Source organism: Bemisia tabaci, chromosome 8, assembly GCF_918797505.1.
Source record: "Bemisia tabaci chromosome 8, PGI_BMITA_v3".
Lineage (NCBI taxonomy): Eukaryota > Metazoa > Arthropoda > Insecta > Hemiptera > Aleyrodidae > Bemisia > Bemisia tabaci.
The window spans coordinates 15,154,720-15,169,453 of NC_092800.1; the positions used below are offsets into that span (position 1 = coordinate 15,154,720).

At 42.4% G+C, this 14,734-nt stretch overlaps 1 protein-coding gene across 2 annotated transcripts in view; it reads left to right on the top strand.

The window, feature by feature from the left end:
• LOC109037248 (ABC transporter G family member 23) overlaps positions 1-14,734 on the top strand; it is an 80,235-nt gene that overhangs the window by 5,511 nt on the left and 59,990 nt on the right. The window contains exon 1 of one of the 2 annotated variants that reach the window (XM_072303826.1): positions 10,037-10,226. The exons of the other annotated variant lie outside the window; for it this stretch is intronic. The gene's annotated coding sequence lies outside the window, so the exon portion shown is untranslated. Of the gene's footprint in view, positions 1-10,036; positions 10,227-14,734 lie in introns of those variants that run through there. 2 annotated transcript variants of the gene reach the window in all.

The window sequence follows — 14,734 nt, forward strand, 5'->3', positions numbered from 1 at the left end:
GCTTCCATGGCAACCATCAAACATGTACCTACATTTGGAGCTTTTTTCATTTCACTCGTGAAAAGAACTTGCTCTTAGAAGAGGTTATAAGGGAAGAAAATTTCTTTGACCAAATTATTTTTGTAATCAGGGGAGGAATATTAAATTATCTATGTTTGTGAACAAAATTTGCAGAAAGAAGCATCAAGATGGAAATGGAGACGGTTCTTAATAATAAAGGGGGTATTAAATTGTCAAAGTTTATTAACGAAATTTGAAGAAATTACTGTAAAGAGGAAACAATGGAGACGTTTCTAATCCCCACTGCCAAACGGAAACAGAAATTAGTTCACCAGCATTACCTGTACACGAAAAGGAGAGTAAGTAAAAACGGTAGGAAGATATACTGGCGGTGTGAAAAGAGAAATATATGCAATTCGACAATTGTTACTAATGCGGATCTACATGGCGGAATTGAAGTACTGAAAAACGCGCGACGGCATACTCATGAGCCCGACGTCTTTTTTTATAGACGATGTTTTCCTGCAGGCGTACACTGTGTGGACTAATTTCCGTAGACTGAATCGGCGTGTATTAATTCTGTGTTTCAACTTCATTCTACGTAGACTTACAACTCGTAGACTCATTTCTGTAGACGCAAAGTCAGTAGACTTTTTGCAGTAGACCTACAAACAATAGACCACATTCCCGTAGACCTACTGACCTCTAACCGCGCGACGCATAGTATAGCGCCTTGCAAGTCTGCAGGATACTTCATGTATTGCGCGTATACCACGGTGCGCACTCAAGGCGTTGGAAACTCGTATTTTCTCGGTGTCGAACCTACCCCGGTACCCGTTGTACACGATTACTATTGACCCGATCAACTGTGCGGAGTATCACGTGTTAGAGAGACGCTTGTGGAAAACGGGAGACACATTTCGATTAGTCCTCAGATGCGCCTAATTAAACGCCTAGGGTGCGATAATCGTCAATGTATTCAAATTTCGAGAGTGTACATGAAAATTACTGCAGGCAGTTAATTATGTTGATTTACGGACGTAACGTTTATCCGCTGCGAGGCTTCCAAGAGGGCGGTTCAAAGCAGGACGCATGAGCCTTCACTGGAAAAAAAAAAAAAAAAAACACATTGGATCTAGAGTCTAGACTCTTAAAAACATCGACAAGAAAAAATACTCTTGATTCAATCAGATTCAAGCTTAAATCAAGAACCAAGCCTCTTAATTCAAGCGGATTTCCTTTTGATTTAAGCTTAAATCTGATTGAATCAAGAGTCCATTTTCTTGTCAATATTTTCAAGAGTCTGGACTCTAGATCCAATGTGTTTTTTTTTTCCCAGTGTTACTTCTACTGTTAACTTAAAAAATGTAAGAGCCTCTACATACAAGTTAAAGACTTGTGAGATAATGTCAAACTAGACTCATTTACGCACCAGACGCGCATCCAGCAAATTGGAAACATTGTCTTTTCTCCATTTAAACCTATGGAAATGTATCGATTTTTGGAGTGTCTAGGTGCTCCGACAAGAATCGATTACTAAGCATAGGTTTAAATGGTGGCAATCCGGTGTTGCCAAATTGCTGGATCCGCTTCTGGCACTGATGAATGGACTGACCGCGCGCGCATGTCAATCGTAACGGGGCAATTTTTCTCGGGCGATGTATTTCTTGCCGTGGCGTAGGTCGGCCGTCCGGAGAAGTGTGAGCCCGCGTCGGGCCCGATCGGGTGAAGATCACCAGCCGCTAGCCGCGAGGAATCAGGTTAATGCCACCGATTATCCTCCGCGCTCGCGCTCGACCAACGACCGACCCACCGCACCGCGCGCGCTGCGCGAGTAATTCACGGTCGGTGCAGCGAACGCTTGCGCAATCTGGATGCTGTGACGAAAGGCGAAACTGAAAGTGACGCTGTTTCGGCAACAGTGGCGTTGCGTGCTTTGCGATATATCGATTGATCCTCTATTTAAACCTATGAAAAAGGATCAATAAACGAGATGTTCGCAACGAACACTTTAGTACACTGAGAAAAAAGATTGGTAGAATTTACCATTCCTTCACGCTGTATTTCACCCAGCGTCAATTCGGAGTCGATTCTGCCAGAAGAAAGGTAAACGTTACTGTATACCGGTAAAGGTAACCATTCCTCTGGCAGAATGGACTTTGAATTCACGCTGTGCGAAATACACTTTCCCCCCAAAAAGGAGGAAAAAAAGGGAAGAAGGAAGGAAGGAAGGGACGGAGGAGACATAGAGGAAGGGTGTTTATAATAGTTAATAATCCATGACGAAATTGACTCAAACTGCATATTAGATGTCTTAAAATTTCGAAAATTTTTCCCCCGCTCGAAATGTGTGGATTCACCTGGGAATTCTCTGATAATTCTTCATATTTCTGTTTGCAAAAATGACCAATGTTCCAGCATACCATCTGCATCAAGAATAGAGTAAGGTTATTTGGACGTATTTATGCTCAAAGGAACTATGTGCATAGGGTAAGCATGCGACATAGTTCCTTATAACATTGTTACGTCCATTTTCCCCCTTGGATGGTCACATTTCATGTGTTATTGAGGCATGAAAATAGATTCGCCTTCATTTAATGTAATAGGCAAAACGCGCGTCCACGAGCAGCAATAGTGGTATCAAAATTCTTTCACTGAATGCAAGGTTGTGCATCCATAATTCAAATACCACGATTGGACGTAGTTATGTTAAAAGGAACTATGTTACACGCAAACCCTATGCACATAGTTCCTTTTAGCATAAGTACTTACGTCCTATTGTTGCTCGAGAGAGCGCCTTTAGCCCATTAACTCAAATGACGGCGAATGTAATCCCACGAACGCATAACACTTTTAAAAAGGATTGGGGACCCTCAAAACTCAATTATTGGTGAGTAGGATATAGAAATTGGTGCAAGGGGGGAGGGACTTTACCCACTCTCTTGTGGTTCACGATGCAAAATACAGAATTGGAATGTTTTTGGAGCTCCGTCAATGTTTTCAGATTGAGCTACCGTGCGACGTGGAAGGGGTTGCGAGTAAGGATACAAAGAGTTAAAAATTATCGAAAAAGGTCATTGAAAATGAAGGGAATTATGACCCCTCTCCCTGAAAAAATCTCTCGTTACGTAGATGACGTCACACAGACTCTAGGACCCACGGTGTGAATGAGTTCCGCGGTTTTACGATAATTGTTTAATTGTAAGTGCAAAGGACATAGGCAGCGAGACGCACCAGATATAGACGCAAGTTGCTGATCTCACAATCAGAACCAAGGTGACGTCATGACTCTGCATTTCCGCAGAGTATTTTCACCATGAACTGAAAAATCTCCTTATTCTGCTCTTGAATTTAAGCTGTTTGGCGCAGAATGCAACTGCAGGTCTAATTGGACGTAACTAATCATTCACCGAACAGCCTAACACAGCCGTGCTGAGGAAGAACGCCGTATGAATTTTTGAGAGTTGCAAAATTTCCTCCGATGAAATGTGTATTTCTAAGGAGATTTATGAATATTTTTCCTTGAAATCTTCAGGAACTTCAGGTGAAAATGCGAACAAAATAATCTGAAAAATTGGGGGAAAAATAATCATAAGTTTTATCAAAAAATTGTGTTTAATCGAAGGAAATTTGGGAACCCCTGAAGGTATTCATACGGCGTTTTTACAAGGAGGGGAGTCTCTATGAGATTTTTCCCTCCATAGTGAGAGAACTCTGCGCAGTGCAGAGTCATGACGTCACCTTGGCTCTGATCACATGATCATCAACTTGTGTCTAATCATAAGCACAGTTTGAGCGATGCATGCTGCGAGCTTTTATGAGTCCGACAAGCATACGGCGAGAGCGAAAGAAAACGAAAGTCAAAGCTTCCTAATTCCATTGTTTTGCTAGGACGACGACGACCGGCGCTCGCAGATTCTGATCTGTTCCGCTTCCCATTCATCGCCGGCGTTGCCAGTCGGGCGAGAAACACTCCGATTTCGCGTTGACACTCCCGCCGCACAGTAGATCGAGCCAATCAGAGTGGTCGGACATGAAATTTTTGACTAAAACTGCAAATTTTTGTGTTTATATCGCCACATTTCAAACATTTAAGGGGTGCTTTTTGAAGAAAAGCTCACGAGGAAACCAATGGAGCCACTTTGAGAACTTCAAAGTTTTGTATCAACGGAGATAAAAGCGTTTAAAGTTTCCAAATTTCGTCCGACCTCTCCTATTGGCTCGATCCACCGTGCGCCGGACGCAGCCGTCGATCGTCACATCGCCCAGCGTCGCACAGTGGATCGAGTCAACAGAAGGGGTCGGACAAAATTTGGAAACTTTAAACGCTTATAACTCCGTTTATACAAAACTTTGAGGTTCTGAAAGTGGTTCCATTGGTTTCCTCGTGAAATTTTCTTCTAGAAGCACCCCTTAAAATTTAAAATGTGATAAATTAAACATCAAAATTTGCAGTTTTAGTTGACAATTTCATTTCCGATTTCTCTAATTGACTCGATCCACTGTGCGTCGTCTCGCGACATTGCCCCAGAGGTCGCGGGATCGGAAGTTGGGCATCGCTCCGGCCCAAGTTTCGGCGGAGCGCCACTCGAGAAGTTGAGACGTGCCCGCGTCGGCTTCCGTCGCCGCGTCGTCCATGCGAATTCGCGGCGGTCCGCGAACTTGAAAGATTTTCGCGATAGGCGAACGCGAAAATCGCACGGTACGCCTCAGGACCTGACCACTTTGCTCATTCTTGAGAGGACACATACGATCCGAAAATCCTCGTTTTTTAGCTAAGGGGCTCCATACTGGGCCGAGTCGATTGGAGAGGTCGGACAAAATCTGGCAACTTTGGAAGCTTATATTATCGAAAATATGAAGGTATATGGAGCGATCCTATTGGTTGAAGTGGTTGATTCCTACAGAGCTTCCTTCTAACCTGAATGTTCATGTGACGTTGTTCCATAGCACGGCAGAATTGGCCAAGGCTCCACGGGAACCCCGAGGGGACCCGATCTGGGAATTGTGGAGGGTTCCCTCATAGGTCACTGTTCCATTATTTATTCCCGATGGTCTCTTCATTCACCCCAGAGGGATCCATGGGTTCCAACGGGTTCCCATAAAATCCCCATGGGTCTTCATCAAGTCCCCGTGGGGGCCCTTTAGAATCTTATGGGCCTCCATAAAACCGTTCTCACAGGGAAATGTTAAAAATATTACAATGGCTTAAACAAATATATGACATAGAAAAAATTAGTCTCACTTTGGTCTACGGAATCGACCATTAAAACTGCCATTCACCGTGACCTTCTTTGTCGATTACAACCGCCTGCTTCCACCATAGGCGGATTCAAGGGATGAGGGCACAGGGGGCACAGGAGGCGTAGGGGCCCCCCGTTTGCCCGAAAAAAAGAGGGGAAAAAGGAAAGAAGGAGAGAAAGAAGGAAGGACGCTAAAATTTGGTTATTATTCGTGACGAAATTCACTCAAGCTGCATAATAGATGCTTTAAAATATCGCAAAAAGTATCTGGAGGAAGGCCTTCGAACCCCTCTCAGTCCCCCATTTCCTCCGTTCGAAGTTTATGGATCCGCCAATGGCTTTCACCAATAAGCTCGCTCTATTCCCGCTTTATCTTTTTTGTCCATCACTTTGCTGATCGATTTCAAGAATCAGCCAAAGCCAAAATCAGCTTTCTTTCAAACCGAAACAAGGCGCTAATTTCCGGGTTGGCAAGATCTCCAATACTCCATTCGAGGCATCCGCTAGAGCTCATCAGGCACCAGCACCATTGACCTCCCTCCCCTGACGATGTAAACAGCGCTAAAAATACCCGGGGACAGGGGTGCCATTTCCCACGAAAATCCCAAACATTTCCATTGATTCCCGCGTCGAGAAATGAAGACGCCCGACCGATGGTCGCAGATCGGACTGCAATGCTGTAGTGCTAAGGAAAAACGCCGTATGAACATTCAAGAGTTGCCAGATTTCATTCAGTAAAATGTTTATTTTTGAGAAAAGTCATGAATATTTTTCCTTGAAAATTTCAGGAACTTTAAGTGAAATTACATACAACATTATCAGAAAAATTGGAAGAAAAATATTCATAATTTTACCAGGAAATTCGTGTTTTATAAATGGAAATTTGGCAACGCTTGGAGGTTCATACGGCGTTCTTCCTTAGCACGGCAGAATGAGCGAGAAGTGTCGGGCACGACACGCTATGTTTTTCAATTCGGATGCGGCCGCTGATGTCGCGAGAATCTCAATCAATCGGCCTTGCGTGCCGGCCCGTGACTCTTGCCTTAAATTCGCGCTTTAGCCCGCCCCGTGCCCGCCAGATGGTGCTCCGATCGCCGAATCCTCTCTGTCGAGCTAAGGAAAAACGCCGTAAGAACGAATGTTCGCGAACGCGCGTTTGTATAAACGAACGCTCGAATGTTTATTCGAGTGTTCCCGAATTAGTTCTGGTAAATTTAGAACATTCCGGAATTCTTGTGAATTCTTTTCTTCATTTTTGTATGGGATTTTCTTCGGAGTTTAATATAGAATGAGTCAAAATTCCAGGTAAAAGTATCGATACTTTTTCTGAGCAATGGGTATTTTATCTGCAGATTGTGCACCAATCGCGAGGTGATACGACGTTTTCTCTGAGCACGATAGCTCCATCGAGGATCCCATGAAATCTCCGGCTCAAGTGGCAATGGAGATGTTGCATGTGTGAGGAATTTGCGATTTGACTGTTAATACTTGTGTAAAAGTTCGCGAGAAACACGATGGTGCCACTGGTTTTCTTTGAAATCAACTCCCAAGCTCAAAAAAGCTCTCAAATTGAGGCAAATATGGAGGGGATATCCCACGCTATCCTGAGAGTCCACCTCTGCATCAAAACAAACTCTCCATGCAAAGATATAGGGAGCAAATACATTCACAGGGCTGCCACTTTATTTGGGGACTCTAAAATTGAAAACACGGCAACACTGCTACAGGACCGGATTAAGGGGGTGGCCACATGGGCCACGGCCAATGGCGGCAAATCCAAGGGGCGGCAAAAATTTGCAATTTTTTAAAGTGTAGGTATAAAAAAAAATCGGATTTATAAAAGCAAAATTACAAACGAGAAAAGGCGAAAAAATCTCTCATTTCCTGAGAGTAAAAGTATAGTAATTTCTAATTTTGTCGTCTCTTAGTGATACAAGAGACAGCACCCTCAATAAGTCGAGATACGAGAGAAATCAAACACGCAATTTGGCCTAGAACGGCGCGACTTAGAGAGAAATGATAGCGAGTACTTGGGATGAAAAGGAGAAGCCCTCGGCGCGGCGATCGGCATGTAACACATATTAGCGCTTACAAGACTGCACGAATACTTCACGTATTGCATCAAACACAGTACGGTCATTGCGGTAAGCGTGGAACGCAAAGCACCTACAAGACTGCGTGAATACTTCACGCATTGCGTCAAACACAGTGCGCTCAGCAGCGGCCGTCGTCGGCGTGAAACTCATAGCGCCTACAAAACTGTCGGAATACTTCACTCATTGCGCCAAACAGGGTGCGATCTGCGCGGCGCGGCGGCGGAAGTTAAAATCATTGAACCACATTTATGTTTATTCTTTCATAATTTTTTCGTTCATTTCTATTGGAGATAAAAAATCTGCGTACAGATACCACTATTCGACTCCCCGCGCCAGCCATATGACAAGTTTCCTCATCACACGGGTGGGACCGGGGGGTCGAACAATGTTATGTCGGTTTGGCCAGAAAAATAAAAAATAAAATTCAAAATTCAGGTGGGATTATAATATTCCTAAGGAATACGAATCTTTCCGAGGATATGACAATCTAATCATCCTGCTCCACCGGCTGTGGGTAGCCAAAGTCGGGGATTTCGACTCCAGCCCTCGATTTCTCGACATCATCCGGTAGAGGTAGCTCTCTGGCATCCCTCAGGACTCCAGATGACGCCTCGTTTACCGAATCCGTAACCTGGTCTAGGAACGGTCCCGACCAGGGTAGGGACTCTGTCGGGGCCGAAATCTAGAAGACCAGACTATCACACATCGGTTTAACGGTATCAAACAATAATAAACAAAGACTTATCTGAGCACGTAGGCTCGGAATACAATTGGGGATTGACTCTAATGGGCCGACCTGACTAACAACAAACTCCACGGCATTACACAGCCGATTGAGACACGCCGGAATCGCCTTGAGGCATATCTTCGGCTGGAAGGTTGGATTTGGACTTGAGGTTTCTGAAATTTTTAATCTTAATGTCCAATGTTTTCCTAATGAATTCGAGAATTATTTTCCAATTCTCATTGCTCTCCAACATTAGACGCATTATATTATCCGGGGTTAAAATTTGTCCAGTTAGCCTTTCGGCTTTAGATCGAAAATCTTGCGAGATAGGGCACTCAAAAAACGTGTGTTCCTGAGTGTCTAAATCGGCTGAGCAGAAGCTACAGTAGGGACTGGGGATTAGCTTAAACCTATGCAAGTACGTTCCGAAACTGCCGTGACCGGTCAGAAACTGGGTCAGATAAAAATCAGGAGCGCCGTGATCGCGACGGAGCCACTCGAGTGGATCGTTAATGATCCTACGGCACCAGGTATCGACTCTGCTAGAGAGCCATCTCTGGCACCATATCTCTTGTGTATCCGCCTCAACCTCGGCCGGATCCTCAATCTTCTGAGCCCTCCTGAATCTCTCCCTTATCAAAAGATCCTCAGGAGGAACAATGGAAGGCCTTGTCCAAGCGGATATAGGTTTACGGAACTTAACTTTCGCGCAAAGTTCCGTGAACTTTTGCTAGTAGTGTTGACAGGGCTTTCCCAAAAAATGTGTTCAACACGTATAAATGCGTCTTATGCACCTCTCTCCCGCTGGCACGTTCATTTGGTTTTCATCGAGTTTCAAACCGAATGAGAAGGGGTGGCAAAATATAGGCGGCCCATGGGCGGCAAGTAGGTGAATCCGGCCCCGCACTGCTAATGTATTTGCTCCCTATCTTTGCATGAAGAGTTTGTTCTTCTTTAGAAAAATAAAATTGGAGCGTAGATTTTGAAACTCCGTAAACGAGATACGTGTTTTTGGAGATTCTCATCAATATAAGTTTTTGTTATGGATCGCTCCAAAGATGGCTTCAGCGTTGGCAAAATTTAATTGGATCTTCCTCTAATTCCCGATTTGTCGTCCCCTATCAGCCCGTCTTGCAGAAAACAGAAAAACATTAAAGCAGAAAACAGCAGCATAGTTATCTCATTCTTGTTCTACCTCCAGGCACATTTTAATAATTGTTTTCGCCAATTCAATAACTGCCTCACGGAGATAAAGCTGCGACTCTAATGGGGTACTAAAGTTTTCGGTTATGTTTTCCGTATGAAGTAAGACCAAACTTCAATTCGGGTTCTGAAGTTTTTTTTAGGCATACATGGACCGCGTTTATCAGAAAGGAGCCAGGGCACATCAGTTATTTTCAAAGTTAACATGGGCAACTTAATTCAGCGTTCGTGGGGATTCCTTTGACAATTTCAAGGAATTTGCTTCGCACTATGCAGTAAATTCACCGAACTTCACACAAAATTCTGCACTGCCATTTTAATGTAAACAATTAAATTTCCCAATTAAATTTGGCAATAGCTGATGTGGCTTGGTTCCTTCCTGCTTAACGTGGTCCACCTAAGGTCGAATTTTTCTCTGGCCACTTCGATTGTTTGAATCTGAACTTTTGGTATTCCAAATGAACTGAAGTTCATAGTCCATGTGGCGGGCGTTTTTCCCTTCGTGCAAACTTTTTTCTTCTCCTCTTCCGATTGGCTCTCGATGGCGCAATCTCATTGCAGGGAACGATTCGACTATTCAATCGTCGCATATTCGAAACCGATCAATAAATTAAGCTATGATTACTCTGAGGACACGATCCAAGCACCGCTAATTTCGTCGCAGGATTCGGCGCTGTCGCGTAGATCCTCCTGACTCATCGCCAGTCAGTGCTCAGCCTTCTTACGACTCTTCATCGGTGACCAGTGGAAATTATAGACCCCAAAATATTGCCACTCGTTATGCATTTGAAATGCGTTTCACGTCCTAATTCAAATCCAGAAATGCACCATTCAGTTATCGCAGTTTTCGGTTGATTCGAGGGCTTTTTAAGGACTCCTTTGAAGGACAATGATCCAGAGCGCAGAAATACTCCGGTGACAACTGCAGAGCCAGAAGACGGGATTTGCAGAGAGAAGGTGAAGTTGAGATAGTTTTGTTCGTTCGCTTTGATATTCGAAGTTAAAGAATTTGTTCAATAAGGGTTGCGGTTCAATTTTTTAATTTTAGCATCAAAGTGGGATATTAACTGATTCGCTGGAAGGATATATCACTGCCGTGATACCGAAGAGAGCAGTAAGTGTCAAATTTTCGAAACTGAGTTTCCTTCAAAATTCGTCTCATCTCTTTTAGATAAAATCATTGAAATAGATCAAACAGCAAAATTCATCTTAATTTTGTCAAAACGAGACATTTATTCAGAAAGCCGTAAGTGCGCGCAAAAAATGACGTAGTTTCAGACATGACAGCAGTAAGTGACAATATTCCTCCAGAGAGCCAATGAAAACAGTGCTTTCAAGTAAAGTACCGCGCCCTCTTATGCCAATTTCTAACCTGAAAATATACCCTTGTTATATGATTGAAATAAAATCTGTCGATTTTTAATCATCCAAACAATCTCTAGGATTCTTTCAGAGGATCAGTGGCAATTTTCCGGTCAGAAGTTTCTTAGGAAGTTCGGAAATTTTACCTTAAGGCAATATTGGAATTTCATTGATGCAATCTTTTCCAAAAGGTTGTCTCAATTTTGGAATAAGATTGTATTAATCTGCGAATGTTCAACGGACACGATTGCGTGAGTAATATTGATGCGAAGTTGAGAGAAAAATGTTGTTAGAAGCTTTAAAAAACAGCTAATAATAATGTTTTATTAATATCCTGTCAAGGTTGTCTCAATATTGAAATAAGATTGGATTAATCTGGAAGTAAAAAGGAAAGTAAAAAGGTGCAAAATTGTCAAATCGGAAGAGTTCTGGAAATATTAAAGGTGTCATTGATGAAGAACTTCAAAAGCGGGTATCCGACTTGGAGCCCCTTCAAATTTGGCGATACTCTCCGCTTCGCCGGGGAGTTAGTTTAGTTGCTTGACCCAACCAAACCTAACTAAGGTCGCTGATTGCATTATTACTCGGGAGTGTGCTAACTGGTGCAACGCGTGGAGCGCCTTGAAATCCGGCAATACTCTCCGCTTCGCCGGGGAGTTAGTTTAGTTGCTTGACCCAACCAAACCTAACCAAGATCGCTGTTTTCATTATTACTCGGGAGTATGCTAACTGATGCAACACGTGGAGCGCCTTCAAATTTGGCGATACTCTCCGCTTCGCCGGGGAGTTGGTTTATTTGCTTGACCCAACCAAACCTAACTAAGGTCGCTGATTGCATCACTACCGGGGCGTGTGCTAACTGGTGCGACACGTACAAATAGAAGAGAGGTCTAATTCAATTTCGAGCATAATAATTGGTACCTTAAATCTTTTATTGTTTTTCTTACTTTCATGAAATGAAAAATACCCTCCTTATATAATAGAAATAAAATCAGTCCATTTTTAAGTATCCAAACGATTTCTAGGAGTCTTCCGGACGATTAGTGGCAATTTAACAAAGAGCGGAGGCTTCTCTCAATAAAATTTTCCGGTCAGAAGTTTCTGTGCCCGTTTTCTCAAAAATTCATTTTTGCACTTACTGCTCTCTTCGCAATAACGGCAGATCAATCAATGCGGTTCAGATTTCTCAGCATGCTCAAACATAAGATTTTTTTTTAAAAAAATCAACAAGTTTTGGTCTTTGAGACTATAGATGCGGGGTGCGGCTATTATTTTTTCCCCGTGTAGTATGAGTAAATGCTGCATTGCGTTGCGGAAGGGGAAAAGTTCGGGCAAATCCTCTTGTCTATTCCAACCGCGTCCCTCATAACCATGACTCATTGACTCGTTGACTCGTAGTAGAAGCAGGCCCGTGACCAAGACTGACCATTGCCTCAAAATCCGAGATTCATCTTCAACATGATTTCCCTTGTCACCGTAACGGAAAATTCCTCTCGGGAAATAAGCTTTGAGCCGGTGCCAGAAATTCCTTCAGGTGCCGGATTCTGGGAATTGCCACCCTGCACCGGCATACAAATTGATGGAAACCGTGAATACACGTATCCCAACCGGAGGGTTTAAAAATATTCCGCTCTTTTTTCATGTGTAACCGTGGTTAGGAAGACAAGGCATGCCGTCTCTGACATCAGAAAGAATAATTGAAACTAGAGACGTGAGTTTAAATTCGAATTCTCGTGTGAAGAGACCGAATCTCAACGTGAAATTTTAAAACTTTCCATTAAATGTGGTTAAGAGAAGGAGCGTATCTACATAGAAAGAAAACGTCATGGATATTTAGAGATTTTTCTCTGGCAAGAGGCCGTTTATGAAACGTTTATGAAAGGCCTGCCTTAACTTGAAATTTCGACCTATTTGAGGCTATGGATGAATTCAGCGCTAGAAAATATGGCGGGCGTGTCTAGTCTGTAGCAATGAAAACTCAGGAAAAACGGCGATTTTGTTAAAAAAGAAAAAAAAAAAAAAAAAAAAAAACCTTTAAGCTCCGACTGAGGGCCTACTTGAAACAACTTTGGCACTCTAGGAAACTGCCATCGGATTTCTATAAAATCAGCGCATTAAGCAAGTGTCTTGGCTAAAAAATTGATGTTTTTTTGGTGAAACCGGCAGCATTGGCTGGAGTGGACACTCATTTGAGACGTGTGCGAATTCGGCCAACTTGAACTTGCCATTGGCTCTTTCTCTCTCAGAGGACATCGCACACTACCGCACAGTGGCGCGCTGGAACCAAAATCACGCCGAAAATCAGTCAGTTTTATTTGCCTCACTTGAATGCATTATACAATACAAGGCCATCCACATTTGAGAATTTAAGAAAGGGCCTATCTGTTTAAGGGATGGATCGCATTTTGGGATTGTAGTTTAGCTCCAGAGGCTAATTTTTTGCTGAACAGTAACCGGATGATGGATAGATGAACATTGAAAAAAAAAAAAAAAAGAATCTTAAATTTTCCGCCAAGATGTATTTTTTCTTTAATCAAGAATTTCTCTGGTTGATATAAGCTGCTTTTTTGCTTAACCCAAACATTATTTTTCTTGTCTCAAGAAAAAGTCAGCTTAAAGCAAGATAAGAAAAATTCTTGGCGGCAAATTCAAGAATCACCACGCTTGATCCAAGCTACTATTAGCGGCTCTGGTGCTTGCACTAGAGCTGCTATTCCGGACGGTCCCAGCTGGGGAGTATCAATGCAGCATGTTACATTGTAGAGACCGCGCGTTGGTTGATGGGAATCGGCGCCATTTTCGGCTATGTTCCTTGTCATGACTTTATTTTATTGCATACTGTTTTATTGTTAGTCAATGCTATGTTGTGTATTGTATTTTTGGAATCATGGTGATACAGTCAACAATTCAAAACTTGTTTGTGCTTTTATCTCGTGATGGAAAAAATGTACTTTACGTTCAAAATTTGAAAATTTGAATTTTAAAGTTTTCGCGGTTAAGGAAGCTTTAACCACTGGGTTAGAGCTTCCTAGTCATTTACTCGATATCAGCTGATAGCAAACAAAGGTTACCAGGGAAACCGTAAACGTCTAACAACTATCGTGGCCATTGGGGCGATTATTGAAATGATATCGACTTTATGTCGCCGCTTACGACAGGACATAGCCCTATCTTAACTGTGTAATATATCGCAATTCGATATTGTTTTGATTTTTAAAAGGAGCAATTCATTCATACAGTTCCGATTAGTTTTGGCGAACGGGCTCTTAGCCTGCTTAGTACGTATAATCCCAAAACGCAGGAAAATAGATTGTAGGAAAATATTTGCATCGGAAAATCGTAACAATTTTCCCCTAGATGTCTTCCATTCCGGGTACATATTTATTGAAAACGGCGACTTTTTCAACAGTCCTATTTTTATCTACAACATCTAAGTGGCCCTTCATAATCATTTAATTTTGGCCCCTGGCCAGAAAAAGGTTCGGAAATTGCAGTGATTTTGCCGAAAATGCTGAAGTAAGTAAATTTGGGCATTTTTTTTTCCTTCTTCAAACTCTGTGGAGAAGCACTTCTCCTCCAGTACATCTATTTTTTTACTTATCTCTCGCAAGGTACATTTACAGAAGGTGTGTTCCAGTATTAACAGTTCAGATTCGTTGTTTTTTTATTATAACGCTTATTTCGGAAAGCAATTATTACATTGTTCAATTCTACTGACTTTCAACACTCGATTATACTCCCGGCAAATTCTGCAGCAGCGTTTCAAATGTTGACTCTAATGCTTCCAACAGCCATCCGATGTCTAAGAGTTTATTCCTAGATTTAGGGATTTTCCGGAATTTCCAGGGATTTAGGGATTTTTCAGGAAATCTAGGGATTTTTTTTTGATGAGGTAAAGTTACCAAAAATCAACTTTTTAACCTCAATTCTAGCTTCGACAATCGAAAACATTTTTTCATCTATATTTTGTAGGCCTTTTTGGCAACACTATTTTCCCCGCAAATAAGCCGGAAATTAAAACGATTGCGTCCTTCGATGTACTTGACATTCAACTGCATTCAACCTGTTAATAATAAGAAATCAACTAATATTCTTTCATTTTA